Here is a 16,073-nt window from a genome sequence, read left to right on the forward strand (position 1 = left end):
CTGATGGCCACAGGACAGCAATTCAGCTCCTGGTAGTTTGTTTTTCTCAAAATTGGAGAGTATATTGAAAAGAAGTCTCCCTTGTATGAGGGGCAACATAAGCCATGGAGTTGAGGAAATACAGAAGAAAGAGTGATTTACCAATCTTTCTAAAGTTTCTCCAGGATCTTTCTCCCAGGCTGAAAGGAAAATGAGATCTTATTATCTCCACTGATAGAAGACAGCCATAAAGAAGCTATTTGTACAAAGGGAAGAATCCGAAACTATATTCATAGAGTACCTGTTGTGGCTCAGCAGAAACAAGCCCGACTAGCAGCCATGAGGTTCAATCCCTGGCCTCAAGGATACAGTGTTGCTGTGGCTGTGGTGTAGGCCAGCAGCTGAAGCCCCAATTCAACCCCTAGCCTGGTAACCTCCATATACCACAGATGTGGCCCTAAAAAGCAAAAATAAAAATAAAAACAAAACTGTATTCACATGAAGTAGTAATGATGGCTCCAAAAGCTATTTACAGCTTGAGTGCTCTGGAAACAGGTAGAAATTTAGGACTGTGCATTTATGCCAGTGTGTGTTTTTTGTTAACTAAAAACCTTTCTCCTGGGGGAATAGTTGTGTGGAAGGTGAAAGGTCATCTAGTCAATCTACAAAGGATGAGACATCATAAGAGCCTCCTAGTGTCTGAAGTGATGTACAAGGTGACCCTTGAAGACATTTTTTAGATCAGCTGCGGTCTAATTTCCATAAGCATGCTGGATCAAATATACTCTATTTCCTTGCTTGCTTTATAGTTAAAGGAAAGGGGCTGAGGAAGAATTGAAGCCAGGTACTACTACCTCTTCCCCTATACCTACTCCCAGTTCCCCGACAAATAGAATCTTTCCATTGTGACTACAGAGACCACCACATTTATCATATTTGCTTTTTTGTTGACATAGGCCAAGGACACCCAGAACAGAATCAACTGACCTAAGGTAACATGCTGTGAGAGGAAGAATCCTGTATAGGACAGGAGAGAGACAGATTCGAGTCCAAGACTATCATTATAGAGCCTGAGCAATTTTTTTAAATTTTTTTTAATCAAAGTTGGTTTTATTCCCAGTGGTGGCAGGTGAGCAGAGCTCTGGGGTAGGGCAGGCAGCTTGGTGCTGCTCTCCTGCCCCCTGCTTGAGACACACCACTGGTCTTTTTATTAAAAAAAAAAACAAAAAAAAAAAAAAACAAATACATTTCCTCTGTACCCCATGGCCTGAGTTCAAGATCTGACCCTGGGTCTGGCAGAGGAGCTGTGGGTGGCCATTATGTTTTAAGCACTTTGCGGAGGTTTCCTCAGGCTGCTCCTTGCACAGTGACCTATCCTCCAGCTCTGAGAAGGGACGTTTGACTCCCAGTCACCTCCAGTGGTCGAGCTTGGTTTTATGGTAGTGGATGTGGCCCAGAGCGTGAAGCCAGGGAGCCTTTCATTGATGGATGCATTGAAAGTTCCATACCCACCAGCTCAATCCAACAGGTCTCCTAAACCAAGCCTGCCTTGCACCCCAGCTCTCATCTCCGCTAAGCCTGGGGGAGGGGTGGGGAAAGGTGAGGTATGGGTGGGGGCCTCTCCTGAATGCCCGGGCAGCTGAGAGTTATCACTCTGAGACAGACTGGGACCAGGGACCCTTCACTGCAGTGCTTACGTCTGGATGAATATCTCCTCAAGCAACAGAACTCAGAGAGACTATGGGGCACTAAAAACATGTGCAGTTTGGGGTAAATTATGAAGAAGATACAAAAAGACCAAAAACCCAACTGCCGCTTCTGAGGTATCAAGAGCACATGATCCCTGCACACGACACCATCAAGGGGGTGGACAGACCACGTGAGCCTCTCCTCTGGCCCAACCCTGGACTAGCCTTACCCACTCCTCACTCAAGGGACCAGCTTACCTTCCCCTCAGAGAGTGAGCAAGGAAAACTGTTACTTGTTTTTTCTCCCTCCTGTTGTAGCACTAGTCCCGGTAAAGCCTCTCCTGAATTTCTTGTCTGGCTCCTTATCAATTTCTATTGATTGAGGAGTCTAGGAAACCCGGTCAGAAACAATTCTAATGACCCTACTTGGCCAGGTCACGTTGATGGGCCCAGAGCTACATGGCCACCCATAAGTTCCAACAAAAACCTCCTGGCTGACAGCTACACCAGCTCCCAATCCCAGCAAAATGACCCCTTCCCAAGCAGTGGCCGGGGCTCCTGCAGAGGAGGCAGTCAAGTGGCTGGCTTCAGCAGTCCTTCGGGCCCAGAAGATGAGTGTGAAGTTGGACCAGGATTTTAGGCCTCAGTCTCACCTGGATAGCAGTGATGTATTTGACACCACAGACATGGGGGATCCATACCCAGTGCAGCATTAAGCTCATCTAGAGTGGGGCAGTTCTCATGGACACTCCCTTCAGAAACTTGTCTCTATTGCCTGATTTTCTGGAATCAAGCTCTTCTTTAATCATTACACATAATACTGAAAGGTTAATCTCCCTGAAATACTACTTTTATCGTTGCATGCTTGTGCTCAAAATACTGAATCATTTCCTATTACCACCATACTAAGCATCAGATATTAATTCATTTGCTTCCCCTGGCACAGAAGTTGCAAACTTAAATACCTACAGAGAATACATTCTTATTGAAAAGGAAGTTGCTAAAATGTGGCTTCCTGAGATGGCTGCCAGGTAGAAAAGTAGACTCAATGATGCCAGACAGATCTTTCAGTGTTTCAAGAGAAAGGGTAAAATATGTCCATTTTAAAACGTGGATAACTGCGGAGTTCCTGTCGTGGCTCAGTGATTAACGAATCCGATTAGGAACCATGAGGTTGTGGGTTCGATCCCTGGCCTCACTCAGTGGGTTGAGGATCCAGCGTTGCCATGACCTGTGTGTAGGTTGCAGAAGCAGCTCGGATCCCGCTCTGCTGTGGCTGTGGCGTAGGCCAGAAGCTACAGCTCCTATTAGACCCCTAGCCTGGAACCTCCATATGCTGTGGGTGTGGCCCTAGAAAAGACAAAAAAAAAAATGTGGATAACTGAATCAAATTTTTTCCTTTGTGACTTTGTTTTGTTTGTTAATTATCTTAAAACTACATTTCAAAGTCAAAACAGTATTACAAGTTATATTCACAGAAGTCTTGCTTTCATTTCTGTCCATGTCACCCTGTTTGGTCCCTCCCCTTATAAGTAATTACTTTAATTAATTTTTGACTAATCTTTTCATCATTTCTTTTCTTTTTTTAAATTTTTTTAGGGCCTCACCCATGGCATATGGAAGTTCCTGGGCCAGGGGTTTAATTGGAGCTGCAGCTGCCAGCCGATACCACAGCCCCAGCAACATTAGATCTGAGCTGCATCTGTGACCAATGCTGCAGCTGGAGGCAACACCAAGGCCAAGGATCAAACCCACATCCTCATGGATACTATGTCAGGTTCTTAACCCACTGAGCCATATAGGAACTCTCTTTATCGTTTGTTTTTGAAAATATAAACATTATAAACATATGTACTCCTATTTCAGTCTCTTGCACAAACAATAGCATATAATAAACATGGGTCTGCCCCTTGTTTTTTTCACTCACCACAGTTTTGATGCAGATCAGTATATAGATAGCTTCCTCATTGCTTTATCTGAGTATGTAGGATAACATTGTAGAGATAGACCACAATTTTTCTAGGGATTGACAAACTATAGTCTGAGGACCATATCTAGCCTTCCATCTTTTTTTGTATGGACTTCAAGCCTAGAATGAGTTTTATGTTTTTAAGTGGCTGAAAACAAAAGAAGAATAATATTTTGTGACAAGAAAGTTATACAAAAGTCAAATTTCAGTGTCCACCCAAAAAATAAGGTTTTATTGAAACACAGCCACACTCATTTATCTTATCATTTAGTTCATTGTTTATAGCTGCTTTTGTGCAATGATGGTAATGATAAATATTCCAACAGAAACCATATACCCACAAAGCCTAAAGTATTTACTATTTGGCCTTTTTAAGAAAATGTTTGCCAAACCTTATTTATTCAGCCACTATTAGTAAAAATTTTGGGTTTTTTTCCAGTTTACTGCTATTCTAAAGTACATTCTTAAAGTATAGCCTTGGATACCAGTCATTTTGTATTTTTACCAGTGCATCTTTACAACAGATGCCTAGAATTGGAATTGCTGTGTCAAAAGGTAAATGCATATGTAACTGCACTAGAATTTGTCAAATTCCTTTCTGCAGAGATTGCGTGATTTTGGCTTTCTCACCAACAATGTATGACGGTAACCATTCAGCCACGGTCTCATCAACAAAGCATATTGTCAAATACTTATTTAAGTCATTTTAACACACTGGAAGATTCCAACAAAGTTGTACGAGCATAAGGTGCTGCTGAGGATCCACCTGTTTCAGGTCTGCAATGTATTATAAGTGATGTGGTATTGTGCGTGATGATGTCTGGCCCTGGGGGTGCAAACACAGACTGAAAGCTATCCCTGTCCACATAAGTTTGTGCCCTCCTACAGGCCTGCCTGCCTTGCTGGAGGAGAGAGCACATTTTCCTAATTGGTTCATCCAGAGAGAGTCATCATTTTCTAGTTTACTCATTGGAGGTATTTTTTTGCGGTTTACTGCTCTGGGGACTGGCTTGTAGGTCAGCGGTGACAGCAGGTGGGAGACTGGGAAAGTAAGTCCGTTCCACAATTCATGACACCTCTTGGCCAGCGTTCAGACACAGAACTCATTTCACTACCTATTTATTTTTTTCTATTCTTCCTTTACATGCACTCTCCAAATACACATCATTTTTTAAAGAGCTAGCTAGCTCAGGTCCTTTCTTCTCAGCAATGTCCTTAGCAGTCACTCCCATTAATCCCTCATTTATTTATCTATTTATATATTTAGTCAGTCAGTCAGCCTGTGCCTAACAGTCTATCACTAAACTCGTTCATTTCCTTGATAATTTTCTCTCGTGTACCCTCCTTTGTCCCTTTCCTCTTCCCTAAATCAGCTTTCTCTCCATCTTCCAGCCCCCTCCCCCTTAGCTAGTAGAGTGCTGGGTAGTGGACAAGAGTGAAAATATGCACTGTGAAGAAATGCACAAAAATTTCCAAAATTGCATCCAGAAAATGCTTGAAGATTCTTACTGGGTTAGCTGCTGGGTGGGGTGTTGCATCTGAATGGGATCTGCAGGTCTCCTCTCTCTGATTGGCAAGAGCAGATGCCTGTCAAAGGTAAGTGTGAGTCGTGATTATGACAAGATGCTGAGGTCAGAGCCACCTGAGCAGCAGCAGATATCAGGAGATAGGGGAAGCATCAGGAGCTGGGGAATCAGGACGGGTTGATGGGTAAAGTGCTAGGTGCTGCAGGGTGATCTGAATCCAGACTGAGGGGCAAAAATGTGAGGGTGCTAGGATGGTTTGTTTGGGTTGTGGTGGTGCAGTGAGAAGTCAGAACTGATGGTCTAAATAGGGGTCAGAAAACTTTTCAGAGCTAGATAAATAAATATTTCAGGCCTTGTGGGCCATAGGGTCTCTGTTGCAATGATTCAACTTCTGTTGTAGTGCAAAAGTAGCCACAGCCAACAGGTAAATGAGTGGGTATAGCTGGGTTATGATAAAACTAGGGACACTAATTAGTAACTGATCTAAGATTCAAACACAAAAACAAGCATCTGTACACACCTACCAATGAGTATAGCTTAAAATGAGTAAAGGCCCATTTTTTTAATAGGGGCACTAAGTAAAACAAAGGTCAGAATAATAATAAATCACACTCCATTGGAGATTAAGGAGATTGTTCATAGAGCCAGATCTTAAACCAGGGCCAGCTTCACTAGTTTGCTACTTGTGCAACTGCACAGGACCCTAAACTTAGAAGGACCCTTGCTTGGTCTAATACTCTGATGCCATTACTTTGAAATTTAAATTTACTAACAAAGGGCCTCACATTTTCATTTTGCACTGGGCCTCTCAAATTATGTAGCCAGTCCTTCCTTAAACAAAAATCTTATTACTGTGTAATTCCCTAGGAATTTTCAAGATGCTTAGGTATGGGGACACCAGACTAGACCATTGCATGTTTAATCCATTACTTTTGAATTTATTCATAGCAAGTCATTTATTGTCTTTAGAAGACAATAAAGGAATTCATTCAAAATTCTGATGGAAAATGATTTTCTTCCTAGAATTTTATACCCAGATAAAGTATCTACCAAGTTTGGGCAAGAGAAGAGATGAAAATATTTTCAGTCAGCCAAGACTCAGAAAATTTGGCTTGAGTAATACAGGGAATAAAATACAAAATAAAAAAGCATAAAACCCAGAAAATAGTGGCTGCAGAGCTGGAGAGTAGGCAAGGGTCATCCCAGGATAGCAATGCAGCAGGTCTGGAGAGCAGTAGCCATGAAGGAAGCAGAAAGTTGAGATGGAAACTTTCCATGGTTGTGGTGGAGGGTGGGAGGGCTCATTTGATAAACTTGGTATGATGGGACTTCAGGAAAAAACAAAACAACAACAATAAAAAAAAAACAACGTCTAAGGGCAATTATAACAAGAAACTGCAAGAACCAAGTAAAATACCTAAGAATTCCAGGAACAAAACTAAAAAGCTGTATAAGAAAGAAAATGTAACCATAGTAAAACTTCTTGTTAGTACAACTACTTGACTATGCAGCGAACATTTATATATACTCAAAACACTCTAAACAAGGTTAGGTTATTTAATTAAAAGTGATATAACTCTAGTGGAAGAAATGGAGGGGACACGGTGGTTGTGTTGTAACAACTAAATCCTCATTTACCACAGATGGACAGAAATAGTAACTAACACTCTAACAGTGGTAAATCAAGAATAGCAATATAAACATGCTGTTTATAAATACAGAAACTAGTAGTTAACGAGAGCTTTTCTCTAGGGAATAGGACCTAGAGTTGGGGAGATATGGAGAAAGAAATTGTTGCTATTCCTGATAACTCTTTCGGTCCTATTTGATTTTTTGTAAGCATGTGTGTGCATTATTTTTATGTAAATATGTTTTTAAAAAAGCATCTTAAAGTTGGACTTCCACATCAGTCATTAAAATGGTGGAAATGAACTGAGTGTGCTGCAATCTTTTCAGTTTACTCTGATAGATCTAGCATGAGCATTTATTTTTTAAGTAGCCTGTGTGGTTCTAGTCCACATGTTCTAATTCTTACCCTCCTGATGGAGGTGCTTTAAAAGTTAATTAACTAATGCCTATAAAGGGATTTAAGGTGGTTGGATGAAAGGTTTAGTCAATGCTGAAACTTTTCGAATGAGAAATTTTAGGGTACATTTAGTGATGACTTTTATTTGACATCAAATGACAAGAAATATAGGAAACAATGTTAAAACTACCACTGTAGGAGTTCCCGTCGTGGCGCAGTGGTTAACGAATCTGACTAGGAACCATGAGGTTGCGGGTTCGGTCCCTGCCCTTGCTCAGTGGGTTAACGATCCGGCGTTGCCGTGAGCTGTGGTGTAGGTCACAGACGCGGCTCGGATCCCGCGTTGCTGTGGCTCTGGCGTAGGCCAGTGGCTACAGCTCCGATTCAACCCCTAGCCTGGGAACCTCCATATGCCTCGGGAGCGGCCCAAGAAATAGCAACAACAACAACAACAACAATGACAAAAGACAAAAAAAAAAAAAAAACTACCACTGTAACATTCTATTATAGTCTGCTTTACTTGGAAAACTCTATGTATTTTTAAAAATCAAAGGAAAATTAGCATTTTTACAATCCTTAAGGTCACAAAAATGAAGGAGGAATAAAATGTAGACAATAAAGTTGAATCAATTTTTAAATGAAACTAAATGCACTCTGAAGACATATATAAGATTAAAAAATGTAATGATTTTAGCATACGTATTGTCATCACCTGGTATTAAAGAAGGAAGAATACTATGATATAAAAATTTAAATAATATTTATGAGCACCTACCATATACCAGACCTCCTGCTAGCTTCTTTTAATTACATAATCTCTTCCAATCCATCTCATCTCCATTGTGCAGATAAGGAAACAGGTTTCAGAAAAGATAAGTCATTTGTTTAAAATTAGATGGGTAATACAGCAAATTTATAGTTTAAACTCACAGACTCTAGTTCTAAGCTTGTGCCCAGTTCAGCATGCTGTGAGATTCTCAGATAAATCATGTGAAACAAAAATAAAGATAATGAAAGCAACAATATTAACAGCGTTCAAGGGCAGCTATCTCAAATTACTACCAAATTTAAAAAGCTGTGTGTTGGCAAGTTGGTTGTGAAACATTCACAGTAAAATTGGATTTAGTTTGGACAAAGCAGAGTTTAAAGCTCTATAATTTGGAAAGATTGAACTCAGGCTTTCGTTAGGTAGTGGGAATAATAACTGGAACCTCTAGGTCAGTGGTTCTCAAAATATTGTCCCTAGACTGGTGGTATCAATATTACCTGAAAACTTATTAGAATTGTAACTATTGGGCCCCAATCCAGACTGAGACCAATGCTTCTCAAATTAAAGGTACATAGGAATCACCTGAAAGCTAGTTACAACATGTATTCCTGGATCCAGGTGTTCTGATTCAGTTGGTGGGTAGTAGGGACCAGGAATTTGCATTTCTAACAAACTCCTTGGAAGTACTGATGCTGCCATTCTGTAGACCACAGTTGTACTTGAATTACAGATCATTGAATCCCACTGTATGTTACCAATTAATTTTTGTGAAAAGAATGAACAAATGAATTAATAAATTTTTCACCAGGACAAAGAACTGGGACATGGAAGTGGATAGGTATAGAGGATAGTTAGAACTTAAGAATCAGGGGAGATACATGGAGCAGATAGCTCAAAGACAAGAGGCTTGCTAGTCAGGATTATTCCTAGAGGAATGAGGTCTGCATTAACATACTTATGTTAGGAGACTATCTGAAATTTCCTTTAGCAGCCCTAGTTTGACTTTATCTGTCCTGCATCTATTAGGTCTCAATGTGGCATGGGAGGGGACTTTTTAAAAAAAATTAGTGACTGCAACTAGGTTTATCTGAGTCCACAAATTATTGGAGTGAAGAGGGAGCAGGTGGAAATTAACTTCTAATATTCAGCATCATATTTTTTTTCTCTAAGGCATTTGCAAAATGGGAGATTTGACCAATACACTGACAACACCTTTTCTAAACTCTCTTGCTTTCATGTCATGTCTTGCTTTCAAAGCAGCAGTGCCTGAAGACACAGAGTAATAATAATACCAATGATGATGATGATGATGATAATAAAGCTTCATGGTACAAAAAATAAAATTCTAAGACAAAGATTTAAAACTTAGAGAAAGTTTTTTTTTGTTGTTTGTTTGTTTGTTTTGTCTTTTTGTCCCTTTAGGGCCACACCAGTGGCATATGGAGGTTCCCAGGCTAGGGGTCGAATTGGAGCTGTAGCTGCCAGCCTATACCACAGCCACAGCAACACCAGATCTGAACTGCGTCTGCGACCTACACCACAGCTCATGGCAACGTCAGATCCTCAATCCACTGTGCCATGACGGGAACTCCGAGAATGTTCAATATAAAACATATTTTGGTCTTAAAAAATTTCCATACACTATGTTTTTTCACCATCTCTCATTTATTCCCCAAACCTGGAAATAAATGTTGAAGTCACATTTTTAGATTTAGTTGAATATGTTTGTTTTCCAGAACAAATAATTAGAAGTACATTGTGTGTTTTTTGTAATTTGAGGGTTTAACAATATCGTATACTTCTATAGCAGAATTCAGAAACCCACAGAAAATCATGATATCTTATGGTAGTAAGTATAGAATGATTTTCCTTTCAGAAAGAGACCAGGAGATTCATAGAATTATAGAATGGGTAGGAACTCTTATGAAGCTGAACTTCTTGCATTCAAACCAGAGAAGGAGGAAATAAAGGAGAAATGATTAAGTGTGGTTATGCATCCTGGACAGTAGAAGATAAACAAAAATACAAACCCCAAAGCCACTGAATTACAGAGCAGCCTGTGATAAAAAGGTCCCTACTCTCCTGGAGATACTAATTTTTCTATTTGTCAATTCTTTGAATTTCTCTAGAAACAGACTCAAGGATTCAAATCCAAGTGGTATATTTGGAAGATGATCTTAGGAAGCACCCGTGGGGAAGTAAGAAAGTGAGAGAAACAAGGGAAGGCGGCTAAGGAGAGCACTATTGTCAAGCAAGTTACCACATAATAAAAGGAACTGAGTCTTGCTGGAGAACTCTAGAGTCACTGCAGAGGACATAATTCTCTCACCAACTCCAATTGTCTGCCATTAGTTAAGGGTGGGGCGAAGGTGGTGGGGTAGAGATTCATTTTCTGACACTGCTTGTCTGCCATGCCTGGGGGCAGAAAGAGTTCATCGAGTCAACTATTGGACTTGTGTGGACCAGAGCAAAATGAGAACGTGGACCTCCTTGCTTAAAAAGCCAGGAAAAGCACTCTTTTTTTCTCTCTCTCACTCATGGTGCATGTGTGCATTCATGTGTGCAAATGTAAGAGTGTGAGTGTGTTTGCTATTTATTTAATGTCATACTCCTTCTGGCACAGGGATACTCACAGGGCAACTGCAGATTCTCACAGTGGCCTGGACCCTCCCCCTACCCATCCCATACCTGGGTACATGGGATGTGTTGTATGCATGTGCCTGACACAGACCCTCACTCAGCTTATGTCCAGACCCTTGGCCAAATGCAGAAGATGATGGAAGTTACTGGGTCTGTGTAGGGAAGAGGCAGGAAGCAGCAGGGAGGGAGAGTGCATAGGGGGCTATATGTATCCTACTGTCCCATTGGACTTCCTTCAGAACACAGTAAATGACAAACTTACTACGAATTTCAGTATAGCGACAGCAGAGAATTAAACCCCAAGCATGACGTCTCCTTCTGAGAACAGGAACTCTAAGACTGCACTGGTTATTCCCCCAGGAAGCCAGGGTCACTCTCCCAAGAAGCCAGCCCTGATATGGTCAGCCAGAAGAGCCCTCTGGCAAAGAGATGAAGATGCTGGTAGCTGGTGAATAGAGGGGTCTAGAGTATAAAACCAAGGGGAAATGGGTGGGACACCAACAGTGCATGCACAGGTTCAAAGATTTAAACTGTGGATAGCTTTCCCTGTAAGTAATTTAGCCTTTCAGGTGAGACTGTAGGAAGTTCTCTAATTGGCCCTGAAGTTAATCTAACACTTTCAGGTAATCTTTTCTTTTGGCTCACTCCCATACAGGAGAGAGTACATACATCATAGCAACTCAGAGCTATCATACATCTAACAAGTATGACCTCCTGTTATGTACCAGACACTGAGGCAGATACTAAAGATCTGGTGATGAACAAGATCAATAGGTTTCCTGCAGTAATGGAGATTATCTTGCAAGTTTCACTCAAGAAATCTTCTACTTGTGTCTCACTGAAATTCTCCCAACATCTTAGAAGTATTTGGAAACATCTTGCCAATATTTGGAAAGGAGAAGTGATATTCTAATTTTGTGTCAATTGCAGCCCTTGAAAGATATTCATGAAAATGCAATAGCTACATTTTGTCCATCTTTTAATCCATTTAGAATCCTAACTAGGCTATAAATTTAGTGGAAATTCCCTTGGGTTAATTACAGATTTTGTAAAAATAATTATTTCTATTCCTTTTCACAGTGAAATGCTCAATAGCATATGATCCAGGATAAATACATAAGAAGTTTTTTTTGACATACCTTGCTTCTAATTGTCATAAAGTTGCTCCTGGGAATCTCCATATGCTGCGGGAGCGGCCCTAGAAAAGGCAAAAAGACAAAAAAAAAAAAAAAAGCAAAGCTTTGTAATAAGTCATCTGTATTCCCCCATCCAATTAACAGTGTTCACTTTCACTCTCTCTTTCTCTCTCTTTTTTTTTTTTTTTTTTTTTTTTTTTTTTTTTTTTTTTTTTTGGCCACTCCCAAGGCATGCAGGAGTTCCCAGGCCAGAGATTGAACCGGAGCCACAGCAGTGACAATGCAGAATCCTTAACCCTGGGAACTCCAGGGCTCACTTTTTCTTACCAAAATGAATTAAGCCAGAAAATCAGTCTTCCATTTGGGACTTCATTAACTTTTATTTTAAAACTGTTCTTAAATATTTGGATCTCTTCCGTGCTCCTTTAAAATATGAAAATAGTACTAGATTGATGGCTTCTCTCTCTTTCTCTCTTTTTAACTCTATTTTTGGTGTGAAGATTTTAAGAAATAACCCCTCTACACCAACAAGGCTTTCAGAACTGTGAAAGAAAAATCACATCATGAAACAAAATAATTCTCGCTTTGTTCCTGGAAGAAAATGGTCATTGTTTCTTATTTCTTCTTGGTATAATGGGTGAAATGATAAGAAAAATTGAGAAAAATAGCTGAGCGTATCACAAAAGCCAAATGTATTTTTTCTATTCCATAAATAATCATTTTTTCTATTCCAAGATAGTTGATGTTGTATAGTCAGAGAAGAGGTGTATGTATGCCTAGATATGACATGAAAAGCCTCAAATCTCTCCTTCATTGTATTTGGAGTGATTTTAAAAAACAGTAGCATTTACTATGTATTCTGTCCACATACAGATGTAATATATCGTAGAACATATCTATTTCAGATGAAGATGTTGGTAGACTCTCTTTATGCATTCTAGAAGACAACAAATAGCTTACATAAGAAATATCAAAATAAGTAATACTGCATGGAAATCTGATTTGTTTCTTATAAGTTGTTTTATATATTTTATTGATAAAATCATATGGAAAGAAAGGTTTTAGACATTTTAAGTGACATTTGTGTCACTTTAGAACTTTGATTTTCTCTATCATAATGTAGAAAAATAATTGCAGACCAAGTGAAAAATGTCAATGAAAGTAATTTCCAGTTTCTCAATTACAAAAAAAAAAAAAAACTCTGAACCCAAATAATCACAGAGTAGCCATACTCTATTTAAACAAAATAAAAATTAAAATAACTCTACTCTGTGTTTTGATGGGCCTTTTTTTTTTTTTTTTTTTCTTTTTTTCTAGCTGTGCCCATGGCATGTGGAAGTCTGTGGAATCTGAGAGCCACAGCAGTAATAACGCTGAATCTTGAACTGCTTAGGCCACCAAAAAATGCCTGATGGGTGTTTTTCACACCTACTATTGCAGAACCTCTAAACCTCAGCTCTTTCTGAAGATTTCCTGGGGATGTTTCATCATAATGCTCAAGCTTTATTGGCAAATATCATATGGCATCATCCATGTTCCTTACCTCCAACTCTGACCTGCATCAGAGGATGCCTGATGCTAAGGGGTCTGTGTCTGTATTCCACATGAAGATGTCCCATGACCTGTGTCTCTGACTCCCACAAATGTCCAGTTCATCTCTTGCAAGCTGCTGTGAAGCGAGTGGCCCTCCTTTCTGGACATTTATCTCTCCTGCCAGATCATTTCCTTTTCTTACCAGGTTCTCCTTCAACTATGACAAGTCCTCTAAAATGTCAAAGATTCCACTAATAATAAATTACCTTCTTTTGCTCTTGCTGTAAGTATATTCTCTGGTGAGTTTTCATTCTGCGAGGGCTCAAATTTCAAACCCTGAATCATCCTTTAGTCCTCTCTTTTTTTCACATCCCACATCAAATTCATCAGTAAACCTTCTTGGCTTGACCTTTAAGTATATCCAAAATGTGACCAGTTTTCACATCTACCTTGACCATCTTAATCCAAGTCTCTATCACCTCTTGGCTGGGCTGTATAAGTTTCCAGTGAATACCCTTGCTTTCAGCTTTGCCACTTCTACTGCAGCCAGAGTGATTATTATAAAACCCATGCCACATGTCCGCTCTAACCACTGCTTTTCTGTCTCACTCAGAATGAAGCCCAAAGGATATACCTTGTTTTTTGCAGCCCTTAGTGGTCTTGTTCCTTGCTCCCTAATATTTCAACTTCTTCAACTGACCCTTACTTACTCAATGCTCACTCTTACCCCATATGTATATAAAGCTTCTTCCTTTTAATTTTCTGCTTTTCTGCACTTGTAACCTTCTCAGAGAATCCTTTCTTAACCTGACCGCCTTATAAAAGTCATATTCCCTGTCCACTAATATCCCACTCACTTTCTTATCTCTTAGCTGACTTTTTTCTGTAGTACTTTTTGTCATCTGACACATTAAATATTGACTTGACATATTTGTTTCTGACCTTTCACCCCAAGTAGAAGGTCAGTTCCATGAAAGTAGTGATATGATTTATTTTGTTTATTACTATACCCCCAGAACCTGGCAAGTAGTGGGTGCTCGATAAATAAGTATTAAATAATAATACTTATGGATATGTCACTCTTTCCATAGTGAAGAGTGGAATAAAATTCTTATATTTCTGGATCTTTGACTGAATATTATAATAATAGCATTACATTCTGCTATAGCTCTAAACTATTATATCCAACAATAATACCACCACTAGTAATTAAGGAATATATATTTGATGCTGAATGAATGGCCTCAAATGTTTGGCTAACTTTTAGGGAAAGTTTGGCTGCAACTCTGGGTAATTATAATGAGAATATCATAAGATATAGTGTATCTAAATTATATTCAACTTATATAAAGGACAATTTTATTTAATGATTTTTAATTCAATAATATCTAAGGTTTTTCCTCGTTATATTTTATATACATTTTACTTCCAAGTAAAATAACAGAGAATATACACTCTAGAAAAAGAGATTTACAAAAGAAAATTTTGTATTCTATTTGTAAGCCCAAAAAGGAAAAAAAAAAATTGTAAATGAACAGGACTAATTTTTTTTTACATATTTACATAGGATTTTTTTTTTTTTTTAAATGTAAGTGTGGATATGTTTTCCTGTCTTTGTATTCAACGTCTTTCTTCCCCCCTTCTTTTTCTGGTCTTTTTATGGCCACAACCATGGCTTATGGAAGTTCTCAAGCTAAAGGTCAAAGCGGAGCTGTAGCTTCTGGCCTATGCCACAGCCACAGCAACTCCAGATATGAGCCACGTCTGTGACCTACACCACAGTTCACGGGAATGCCGGACCCTTAACCTACTGAGTGAGGCCAGGGATCAAACCCATGTCCTCATGGATATTAGCTGGGTTCATTACTGCTGAGCCACAGTGGAAACTCCTTCTTCTCCTTTCCAATCAAAGTAATAATTTATTTTCTATATAAATGACAGTACATTTAAAACCCTCCTTCAGAATAACGTAATTTAAATGAGGCTATTTTAAAATGAACCATTTGTCTGCAGGAAAGAGTGATTAGGTCTAAAAATCTATCCAAAAACATTTTTTTTGAAAGTCTTGTAAAAGTTTTGTGAATATCTTCAGTAACTCAAATTGGTTTCCTAACCTATAATTAGCTTCATTAATCCCTGGACAATATTTCTAGCCTCTGAGAACTCTCATAGACCAACAAATCTGAAAAGCATGGAGAGAGTTGCATGAAAAAGAAACTGAGTAATTAGGCCATAAAATAGGTAGTAATCATTCCCTCTGTTAACTAGCATTTATAACATCCTTTGAAGTCCTCGGAAGATTCATGACTGGGAAAAATACGAAGGTGAGAAAAATGAGATATGAATAAAGAATGATATTTTGGAACATGAAATACTAGTATAAAAATCTCTAGGCCACGGGAAAACTAATTCTGAAAATTTCAATTTAGGTTCCAAATTAGACAACCTCATTAAACAAGCATTCTCAGTCATTACCAGAGTATGATTTCTGCAGTGCTACGATTATAGAGAATGCCGTAATTAGAATCTTCAATAGCAAAAGAAAAATTATTGTAATACTATTGTAATACTTTTCACCTGAAAAATGGAAACTTGTTTTCTTTTATCTAAAATAATGTAATGCTTAAAGGCTGCTGAATTGCAATTATTTTTGGTTAATCTTTATATCCCAGGCTGAATGATTAATCCATCAAGGCTTAAAAATACATTTGCAGGTGTTTTGACAGGGAATTCATTTCTGTCAATGGCCTAGATTTTTCCCCCCTTCTTTCTTTAAAGGTTATCAGAGTAGAATGATTTAAAGCTGT

Source organism: Sus scrofa, chromosome 13 (genome assembly GCF_000003025.6).
Source record: "Sus scrofa isolate TJ Tabasco breed Duroc chromosome 13, Sscrofa11.1, whole genome shotgun sequence".
In the NCBI taxonomy this organism is placed as follows: domain Eukaryota; kingdom Metazoa; phylum Chordata; class Mammalia; order Artiodactyla; family Suidae; genus Sus; species Sus scrofa.